Below are 10,747 nucleotides of genomic sequence, written 5' to 3'. Positions count from 1 at the left end.
TTTACTTGTTTTCTTTCTTTATCTACTGAAGAGGTGACAGGAAGTAACTGTTTTGTTGGCGTTTCAGGGCATCAAAAGTATGAATAATACTTGATATATCTGCATGTAGGAGCCATGTCATTGACACTGAATCGGGGACATTGTTGGTCGGGGTCAATGGCATGAAACAGAAACACTGTGGTGCGATTACGGGAGACATGTTCAGTGTGTGCACAAGTAGATAAAACTTCAAGTTTTAAGAAAGCGAAACCTATTTCTAATGTAAGGAGATTGGAAACTATTATTTATTAGTACTGATTGTCAAAGTTTAAATAACTGCTTGACTTGCATTAAATACACAGCATTCTGATATGAAAACTTATCTCTGAACAAATGTGACACACTTGGGGAAGCATATGAACAGATGTTACCTGAAAACAGTTGTATTGCTGGCAAGTGGGCTCATTGGTTTTCTGGTATCCTGCACCCTGGACCCAATGGAATGAAAATATATTGAATTCCAAAAACAAATTATTAATACAGTGTGTGAATGATAGCATGTGACTAAAACTTAATGGCTCAAAATATTGTCTGGAGCCGCATGACATCATTATCATGGATTTCCGGTATAGTTCCGGTATATTTGTCACTCACTGCCTCCATGGTCCAGTGGATAGAGCATTTGACCAGAGAGTGGAAGGTCAGTGGTTAATATGTGGGATAACTCTTTCTTAGTAAAGTACAGATTAAGTACTTTTTACAGTCCCGTCTGGGATTTGAACCCACACTACCAGTGAGACACCTAATCGCCAGCACACAACGTCAGCGATCTAGCCCACTCAGCCACTAGGCTTCCACTGTTAACAGATGGTATGGAATGTAACGCAGCAAGACCTAGAGCTTCAAGTGAGATGAACATGAGTCCCTACAACACTGTACACCAAGGCAACACAACGGCCAGGGGGTACAGTGCACATACCGGTACTCAAATGTTCCTCTCACTTGATACTCAAGTCACCTGTCACAAACAACAGACCTCGAGTGTAATTGTTGTTACCCTGCCTGGTGCTCAGCATTCCCAGATTAATGCGGTAAAACAAGGACTGGGCAGCTGAGTCAGTGAACTGTGTATGTGTGTAGTATTCAATCTGCAGTATGGCATCTCGGTGGGATAGCACCATAATTTTAACTATTTCATTAGTTTTGATCAAGTATATTCCTTTTAGATGACCCAGCCACGTCAAAGCAAAAGATGTTAAAGATGGTACTTTCCTGGTGCTCAACATTGAGGGGATAAAATAAGGACTGGTCGGCTCGGAGCCGATATACTGTGTCTGAGTGGGGTAGACATGATAAACTGCGGCATGGTATCTCTGTGAGCTAGCACTATAAAACCGGCATTAGTCAGAGAAATTAGTCCTGGCACAAGCAAACACACACAGTTAAACTTGTTGCAACCCCGTTCCACCTCAGCTCACCACCTTTCAAATGAAGTTGGACATATGGCACATTTAAGTGGATACAAATTTTGGACTTTTACTTGCATGAAACATCCAAATATGGCTTGTGTAAGTGGCTGTTAATGTCTCTCCATCAGGGCCTCAGTCTGTCAAATTCCTGTTCCTGTTTTCTTCGATGGACATTCCAGGAAAGAATTGGCTCCCAGTGATTCGCTAGAATATTGCTGACAGCGGCATTAAACAACATTCACACATTCACTATATATTACAATGTGTGAAGCCCATTTCTGGTGTCTCCTGCCGTGATATTGCAGGAATATTGTTAAAAGCGGAGTAAAACCATACTCACTCACTACTACAACACAAAAGAAGTTAATGACCACCCAATTTTTTCAATTTCTTTCGCTCAAAAGCTTGAAATAAAAATAAACAATCAAAATTGGCTCTTCTGAACCAGAGTTCAACATAGCTGTATGTTCAGAATTTACAACACATTTACCAGAAATAGAAGAACACATAAATTATGTTGTAGCTGGAAATAATTTTTTCTGATTATTTAGATGGGGAAGGGTGGGAATTGTGGACAGCCTGCATCAACAGGGTTCCAGATTTATTCTCTGGGCATTGTGGACTGTCTGGATTAACAGGGTTCTAGACCTATTTCCCTTGTAATTGTGGACAGTCTGCATTAACAGGGTTCCAGATTTATTCCCTGGGCATTGTGGACTGTCTGGATTAACAGGGTTCTAGACCTATTTACCTTGTAATTGTGGACAGTCTGCATCAACAGGGTTCCAGATTTATTCCCTGGGCATTGTGGACTGTCTGGATTAACAGGGTTCTAGACCTATTTCCCTTGTAATTGTGGACAGTCTGCATTAACAGGGTTCCAGACTTTTTTCCCTGGGCATTGTGGACTGTCTGGATTAACAGGGTTCTAGACCTATTTCCTTTGTAATTGTGGACAGTTTGCATTAACAGGGTTCAAGATTTATTCCCTGGGCATTGTGGACTGTCTGGATTAACAGGGTTCTAGACCTTTTTCCCTGGGCATTGTGGACTGTCTGCATTAACAGGGTTCCAGACTTTTTCCCTGGGAATTGTGGACTGTCTGGATTAACAGGGTTCCAGATTTATTTCCCTTGTAATTGTGGACAGTCTGCATTAACAGGGTTCCAGACTTTTTTCCCTGGGGATTGTGGACTGTCTGGATTAACAGGGTTCTAGACCTATTTCCCTTGTAATTGTGGACAGTCTGCATCAACAGGGTTCCAGATTTATTCCCTGGGCATTGTGGACTGTCTGGATTAACAGGATTCTAGACCTATTTCCCTTGTAATTGTGGACAGTCTGCATTAACAGGGTTCCAGATTTATTCCCTGGGCATTGTGGACTGTCTGGATTAACAGGGTTCTAGACCTATTTCCCTTGTAATTGTGGACAGTCTGCATCAACAGGGTTCCAGATTTATTCCCTGGGCATTGTGGACTGTCTGGATTAACAGGGTTCTAGACCTATTTCCCTTGTATTTGTGGACAGTCTGCATCAACAGGGTTCCAGATTTATTCCTTGGGCATTGTGGACTGTCTGGATTAACAGGGTTCTAGACCTATTTCCCTTGTAATTGTGGACAATTTGCATCAACAGGGTTCCAGATTTATTTCCTGGGGATTGTGGACTGTCTGGATTAACAGGGTTCTAGACCTATTTCCCTTGTAATTGTGGACAGTCTGCATTAACAGGGTTCCAGACTTTTTTCCCTGGGCATTGTGGACTGTCTGGATTAACAGGGTTCTAGACCTATTTCCCTTGTAATTGTGGACAGTTTGCATTAACAGGGTTCCAGATTTATTCCCTGGGCATTGTGGACTGTCTGGATTAACAGGGTTCTAGACCTATTTCCCTTGTAATTGTGGACAGTCTGCATTAACAGGGTTCCAGACTTTTTCCCTTGTAATTGTGGACTGTCTGTATTAACAGGGTTCCAGATTTATTTCCCTTGTAATTGTGGACAGTCTGCATTAACAGGGTTCCAGACTTTTTTCCCTGGGGATTGTGGACTGTCTGGATTAACAGGGTTCCAGATTTATTTCCCTTGTAATTGTGGACAGTCTGCATTAACAGGGTTCCAGACTTTTTTCCCTGGGGATTGTGGACTGTCTGGATTAACAGGGTTCAAGATTAATTTCCCTTGTAATTGTGGACAGTCTGCATTAACAGGGTTCCAGACTTTTTTCCCTTGGGATTGTGGACTGTCTGGATTAACAGGGTTCCAGATTTATTTCCTGGGCATTGTGGACTGTCTGGATTAACAGGGTTCTAGACCTATTTCCCTTGTAATTGTGGACAGTCTGCATTAACAGGGTTCCAGACTTTTTTCCCTGGGGATTGTGGACTGTCTGGATTAACAGGGTTCCAGATTTATTTCCCTTGTAATTGTGGACAGTCTGCATTAACAGGGTTCCAGACTTTTTTCCCTGGGGATTGTGGACTGTCTGGATTAACAGGGTTCAAGATTAATTTCCCTTGTAATTGTGGACAGTCTGCATTAACAGGGTTCCAGACTTTTTTTCCTTGGGATTGTGAACCGTCTGGATTAACAGGGTTCCAGATTTATTTCCCTTGTAATTGTGGACAGTCTGCATTAACAGGGTTCCAGACTTTTTTCCCTAGGGATTGTGGACTGTCTGGATTAACAGGGTTCGACCTATTTCCCTTGTAATTGTGGACAGTCTGCATCAACAGGGGTCCAGATTTATTCCCTGGGCATTGTGGACTGTCTGGATTAACAGGATTCTAGACCTATTTCCCTTGTAATTGTGGACAGTCTGCATCAACAGGGTTCCAGATTTATTCCCTGGGCATTGTGGACTGTCTGGATTAACAGGGTTCTAGACCTATTTCCCTTGTAATTGTGGACTGTCTGGATTAACAGGGTTCCAGATTTATTTCCTGGGCATTATGGACTGTCTGGATTAACAGGGTTCTAGACCTATTTCCCTTGTAATTGTGGACAGTCTGCATTAACAGGGTTCCAGACTTTTTTCCCTGGGGATTGTGGACTGTCTGGATTAACAGGGTTCCAGATTTATTTCCCTTGTAATTGTGGACAGTCTGCATTAACAGGGTTCCAGACTTTTTTCCCTGGGGATTGTGGACTGTCTGGATTAACAGGGTTCAAGATTAATTTCCCTTGTAATTGTGGACAGTCTGCATTAACAGGGTTCCAGACTTTTTTCCCTTGGGATTGTGGACTGTCTGGATTAACAGGGTTCCAGATTTATTTCCCTTGTAATTGTGGACAGTCTGCATTAACAGGGTTCCAGACTTTTTTCCCTAGGGATTGTGGACTGTCTGGATTAACAGGGTTCGACCTATTTCCCTTGTAATTGTGGACTGTCTGGATTAACAGGGTTCCAGATTTATTTCCCTTGTAATTGTGGACATTCTGCATTAACAGGGTTCCAGACTTTTTTCCCTGGGGATTGTGGACTGTCTGGATTAACAGGGTTCTAGACCTATTTCCCTGGGCATTGTGGACTGTCTGGATTAACAGGTTTACTCCAGTGAATGTTGTCTTCTGATCTTCTGTCTGTTCTGAATGTATGTTAACAAAATACATTAATTACGAAGTGTCAGTTGTTAAGATTTACTTATGTGGGTTATTTTGCATAGCAGTCATCTCCCTAATATTACTGCCGTGACATGTCCCAGACAGAATGTTAAAGTCACGCGTTCTGTGAAGCGCCTGTAAAATATGCAACAACACCACACTGTTGAGTCGATGCTCTTCACTCTCGTCGTCATAACCACAGGGCAGTGTCTCGTTACCTTCATACAAGTCACACGGCGAAAGAGGTGGAGGTTGGGATTCCCCCCCAAGTGAATGCTAATGGCGCTTCATTATGTTTACCCTGTTGTGGGGATGCGCTCAATTTGCATTCGCAGCTAACTGGGGAAGATACAACCCAAGGTGCATGTGAGGCACTTGAACGTTAACAGTGACATTACCATCTCATCCTACCGGGTACCCATTCACTGCTGGGTGAACAAAGTCAAATGCCTTAGGAGACACCACATGTTGCATGTGCTTCGATGTGGGGCAGGGTCGAAGCCCTAGAAATTCGCAGGAGCCAAGATGCCGAACACTTTCCTGAAATATTAATAATATTACATCTCGACTCCTTGAGACCAAAGAAGCAAACTATAAAAGTAAGAATAGATTTAATCGTTTGAATCCCCTATTATCAGCTGATTATACCTCATTGTCTGTACCTAAAAGAAACAGTGTTCACGTATAGCCGTGGGAGCTTTTCCCTCAAAGACTGTATGCACTGAAGTATTCGTCTATATGATTAGCAAAGGCATTGCTCCATTACTATTTACTTTCTAGGATAACATATGCAAATGAGAATAGAGTATGTATACGTCTCTTCGTGTATGTTTCGAAACCCAGACAGTCAAGTATGTAACTGACTCCCACCGAAGGCAAATATCAATCATTGAGATTCATGACGTTTGGCTTTTCGGCAGAGCACACTACTGGGCATTATTACATTGCCATAGGGTCTGTGCGTTTATAAAACTCCCCTGACTTAAAGAGGAAATGCCATTACTAGCGCGCCACTCCTGAGAATATAACTACATAACGACTGTATAAAATATACAATAAATGCCTGTCGAATATTTGCAGTTTGTACAGTTCACCCTGATATAATATTGTACGGACAGCTGTGTGCTTTTGAACTTAACATTTAATGCCAAGTGGGTGTTGCAACTGTTTTAGATGAATGTTTATAATGCTGTCTAAATAGTGTCGTTTCAATGCAGATCAATCTAACACAAGTGTGTTGTCTCCCGGGTCACGTGGTGCGAAGGCCTATGTTCTTCATGAACTGTGTCAGATATAATCATATACATGTATATATACACACATTTATTATACATATGGTTTTGAGAAAAACGAAATAAAACTCAATTATTACGAAGCACGTGCGTAATATTTGTTATAAATTATACGCGACTTACAGCATTGTTGACATAACACAGGCATCTCGTTGTAGACATAATGTTTTATCACGTCATAGAAGTCATTAGCAACACACACAAACACACACATGCACGTCGCTATATAAGTGCAATAATATTGATCGCGACGTGAAAATCAAATCAAATGGATGATGTTTAAGACAGCTGTCATCCATATTCCAGCTAGGAACTTAGCTTATATATACTTATACATTGGCCCCAAATCTACACATTGCAACTTCTTCTGTGCACAATTATAGTGCACAGAATATAATATATCACTGTCCACATTGTTTATGGCTCTGTCCACATCAAAGGTTAGATTTGTTATCTCAATGTATACGCTTTACCTCGGTTAGATAATATATGTGTAAGTGTGTCTGTATGTGTCTGTTTGTCTGTCTGTATGTCTTTGTCCGTGTCCGGGTACCCCTACAGAGGTAATCCCAGTCCTTATCAGATTATAGGGTGATTATAGGTGAAAGGAGTGTCTTATGTCTAATCCCCTGTAAATCCCGACTTCGTGCCATGTGCATATCGGACATTTATAGCAGTGCCATTGGGAGTCATAACCGATTTAGTCAACTTTATAACTTGTAAAACTATATACCTTCAAGAAATACATAAGAGTCTGGCGCGTGTATGAAATATTTATAAGGTCTACCCACAGACACTCTTGAAGTGCAAATAGAAACGTGAACCTGTAGACTAGATGCGGTATGGGCTGAGGAGAAGCACGCGGCTGTATGGTGCCAGGTGTGTTGGGGTTATCCCTACAATGGGAATTAGTTCCAGTTACATTGATAAACAATGTATTCACAAACAGTTCAACCTAGTATTTTGTAACACACATTATGATTTAATGGATATATACTACGCCGGACAAGGTTGATGTTTCTTGGGCATCGATGCGTGACTTTATATTTTGCCTGCAGGCGCGTCAGACATTTTTATTGTCAATAAAAAAAAAAAACAGCTTCATATGATGGATACTCCGTTGTCCATAAATTGCTTGACAGTTGACATCGTATTACAGAGCAGAGTTCAATGTGTGCCCAATTGTGTTGGTGGTATAAAAAATATATAATAGCGTTCCTCCCACAGCACTTTTCTTTTTATCTTAAAAAATAACAAAAAAGGTCTTATCGCCCTCCTCACTTTTGAGAAAAAATTGTGCCCCCGAACTTTTTTTTTTCATGTAGCCTAATCGAGGATGGCTTGAATCGGCAAATTGGCGTTTCAGTGAATACGTGTACAAATGTCATGCAGACAAACCATTAATCCCTAACAGTTAAAGGGAAGCAACTCCGACAACACATGATTAGATTGCGATGACAGCTGAAACCAGATAGCTATCCACGCCCCGAGGCCAGTGCGCAGCGGGAGACGTGAACATAAACAGCCGAGTCGGCATCTGCTGCCGCCGGCGGGGTGTCTGGTACACTCGGCGTGCAGGGCGTGCTCCTGCTAAGTCCAGACCCTCGGCGTTACGCAATCATGCATAGCGATGAAACTAAATTTTAAATCCTTTGAAATACTGGGAATAACAGACTTTACGTGAAAAACTACTCACCTGATTAGCATCGCAAATTATTACATCAAAACAAACTGTTATTTAAGAATAAGGCGAGTGTCCTATATATTCCCACATATTTTCTTCTTTGAAGATTTAAAGCGTACTATCTGCATGTCTATATATGGGCTGAAATGTTTTCAAGTTCAAAGTGTTAAATTAATTCCAGCTTTTACATGACATCTCCCGTTATTTCGTTCCTCATTATGTTCAGCAGACTAATGGGTGTGTGTGTGTGTGGGGGGGGGGGGGGGGGGGGGGTGTGTATATAATGCATCGTTTTTTTATTTTAAGACTTATTATATTGCCAAAACACAGTAGGATGTGTGTGTGTGTGTGTGTGTGTGTGTGTGTGTGTGTCTCTGTGTGTGTGTGTGTGTGTGTGTGTGTGTGTGTGTGTGTTTGTTTGTGTGATGTGCAGCGCAACTAATATTTACAAATTGACAGCATTGATAATTTAGCTAAAGAGGATGACATGTAATAAATATGCTAAATTACTAATTATTTGATAACTGTGGACAAACTGTACCAAACACATCAGAAACATATCTGTTCTACTCTGTAATAACAGTACAAGAAGTATTATTAGGATCTTCTGATTGCTATTCATGTATTTCTTAACAGACTAAATTCATAAGATGATTCCTTTTCACTGAAAAGTATATTATTTCTAAACGTAGAAGAATTAATTTTATTTTACATTTCTTTAGACAAAGTGTGTCTATATAATGTCATTTGTAAATTCAAGGAAAATTACAAGAGCATAAGGTTTGACCAGATATGTTTTCTGTGTATAAATCAGTATGTTAACTGTGTATAAATCAGTATGTTTTCTGTGTATAAATCAGTATGTTTTCTGTGTATAAATCAGTATGTTAACTGTGTATAAATCAGTATGTTTACTGTGTATAAATCAGTATGTTTACTGTGTATAAATCAGTATGTTTACTGTGTATAAATCAGTATGTTTACTGTGTATAAATCAGTATTGATGTTACGACAGGTATGTTGGAGTCTTGCATGTAGTATGTTAACAGTTATTTCACCACAGTCGAAGTAGTAAGGGACTTTTGTTGGTTTCAGTTGTATGACATGTTGTAATTGTGACACAGATGTTATTTCTTTTACTACATAAAGAGAGTTCCAGGAACGTAAAGTAATTGGGGAAAAGGGAGTTTTGAAAAATTGTTGTACGAGCGAAAGGTATAACGATGTTGTTTTGTGACGCTGATATACTGTGTAACAGAAGAAGCGGGAGGTGATGAGTGCATTAAAACACCATTACGCCTTGACTAGAGGTTACTTGTACACAATTTGAAGCTGTAAAAACATGTAGTTTCCACAATGTATATTCATTATTGATACTCACTTATGAATATGAATCTATAGGGTCTTCATACGTTAGAGTGAGAAAATTAAACTATATTGTTGAAACCCTTATGTCATTTACATTAAGTAGTCCTGGGTGTGTATTGGGGTGCATGCGTGCGTGAGGCAGATTAAATTACTATTTCTTAATTATACTTATATTATAACCTGATACCTTCACCAACCATATACAATTCTGTACCGTGCACAGATTAGCCAGCCTTTGTTAACAACGGTATATAAGGATCTATACAGAAACGTCGCTATTAAATATTTTGAAATATAAATTGTTTTCCATAAATTGGCTCTACTTCATGTTTCAGCTGCAAAATGCAAGGATCACAGATTAGCTCTTATTAAATTAAGACTCAGTTGACACAATCTGGAGATAGAGTGGGGCAGACCAGAGATTATGCAAAATCTGCGACCTAAACAAGGTATAGAAGATGAAATACACTTTCTTGTGTATTGTCCAAACAATAGTACAGAAGGAAAGTTAGTTCTTCAGACACTAGATTTATTAAAGTGTCATAATAATAACAACAAAGTCTTCGCACCTTTCTTAAATCCTTGCTCTAAAAGGAAAGTATGTTACATGAAGATCCGGGGTAGAATAGGTCTTAGCAACCCGTACTTGCCGTAAGAGGCGACTATGCTTGTCGTAGGTGGCGACTAACGGGATCGAGTAGACAGGCTCGGTGACTTGATGATCCATGTCATCGTTTCCCAATTGCCTAGATCGATGCGCATGATGTCAATCACTGGGTTGTGTGGTCCAGAACTCGATTATTTACATACCGCCGTCATATAGCTGGAATAACAAACAAACATAAATTCTCTCCGACATGTTTATATAAAGAATCTATATTTTAGACAATGCTAAACATGTAGTTATTTTTTTATAAACATATTGCTACTTATCACTACTGTATTTCATATCAGGTGTACGTCATCAATCAGCTTGTGCTATATACAAACCTTTATTTATCTTGTATAATAATATGTTATATCTTTATGCATAATGTACATTAGATGTTTGCAATTCCATGTTTGCAATTATATTTACTCCCAAAGTAGCTGGTTTGTATTCTGTCCTATGTGGGTGTTTTGTACAATATAAATTTTGATTAAAATTTTAAAATACTAAAATATAATAATACAAGAAAATATATTCGACACAATTTATAACGACCTAAACTGACAGCTAATTGACGTGTTTGCCACGTCCATAAAATTAAAATATGAATGCACCAATAAAATTTTCTTAATTCAAACAATATGAATTACCGATGTCACGTAAGCAAGCCGACAGTTCCGAGTTAGGAGTAATAACATTCGA

The sequence above is a fragment of the Haliotis rufescens genome, unplaced genomic scaffold (assembly GCF_023055435.1).
Source record: "Haliotis rufescens isolate VD_foot unplaced genomic scaffold, xgHalRufe1.0.p SCAF_6, whole genome shotgun sequence".
NCBI lineage: Eukaryota > Metazoa > Mollusca > Gastropoda > Lepetellida > Haliotidae > Haliotis > Haliotis rufescens.
Note: the sequence above shows the minus strand (reverse complement) of the source record.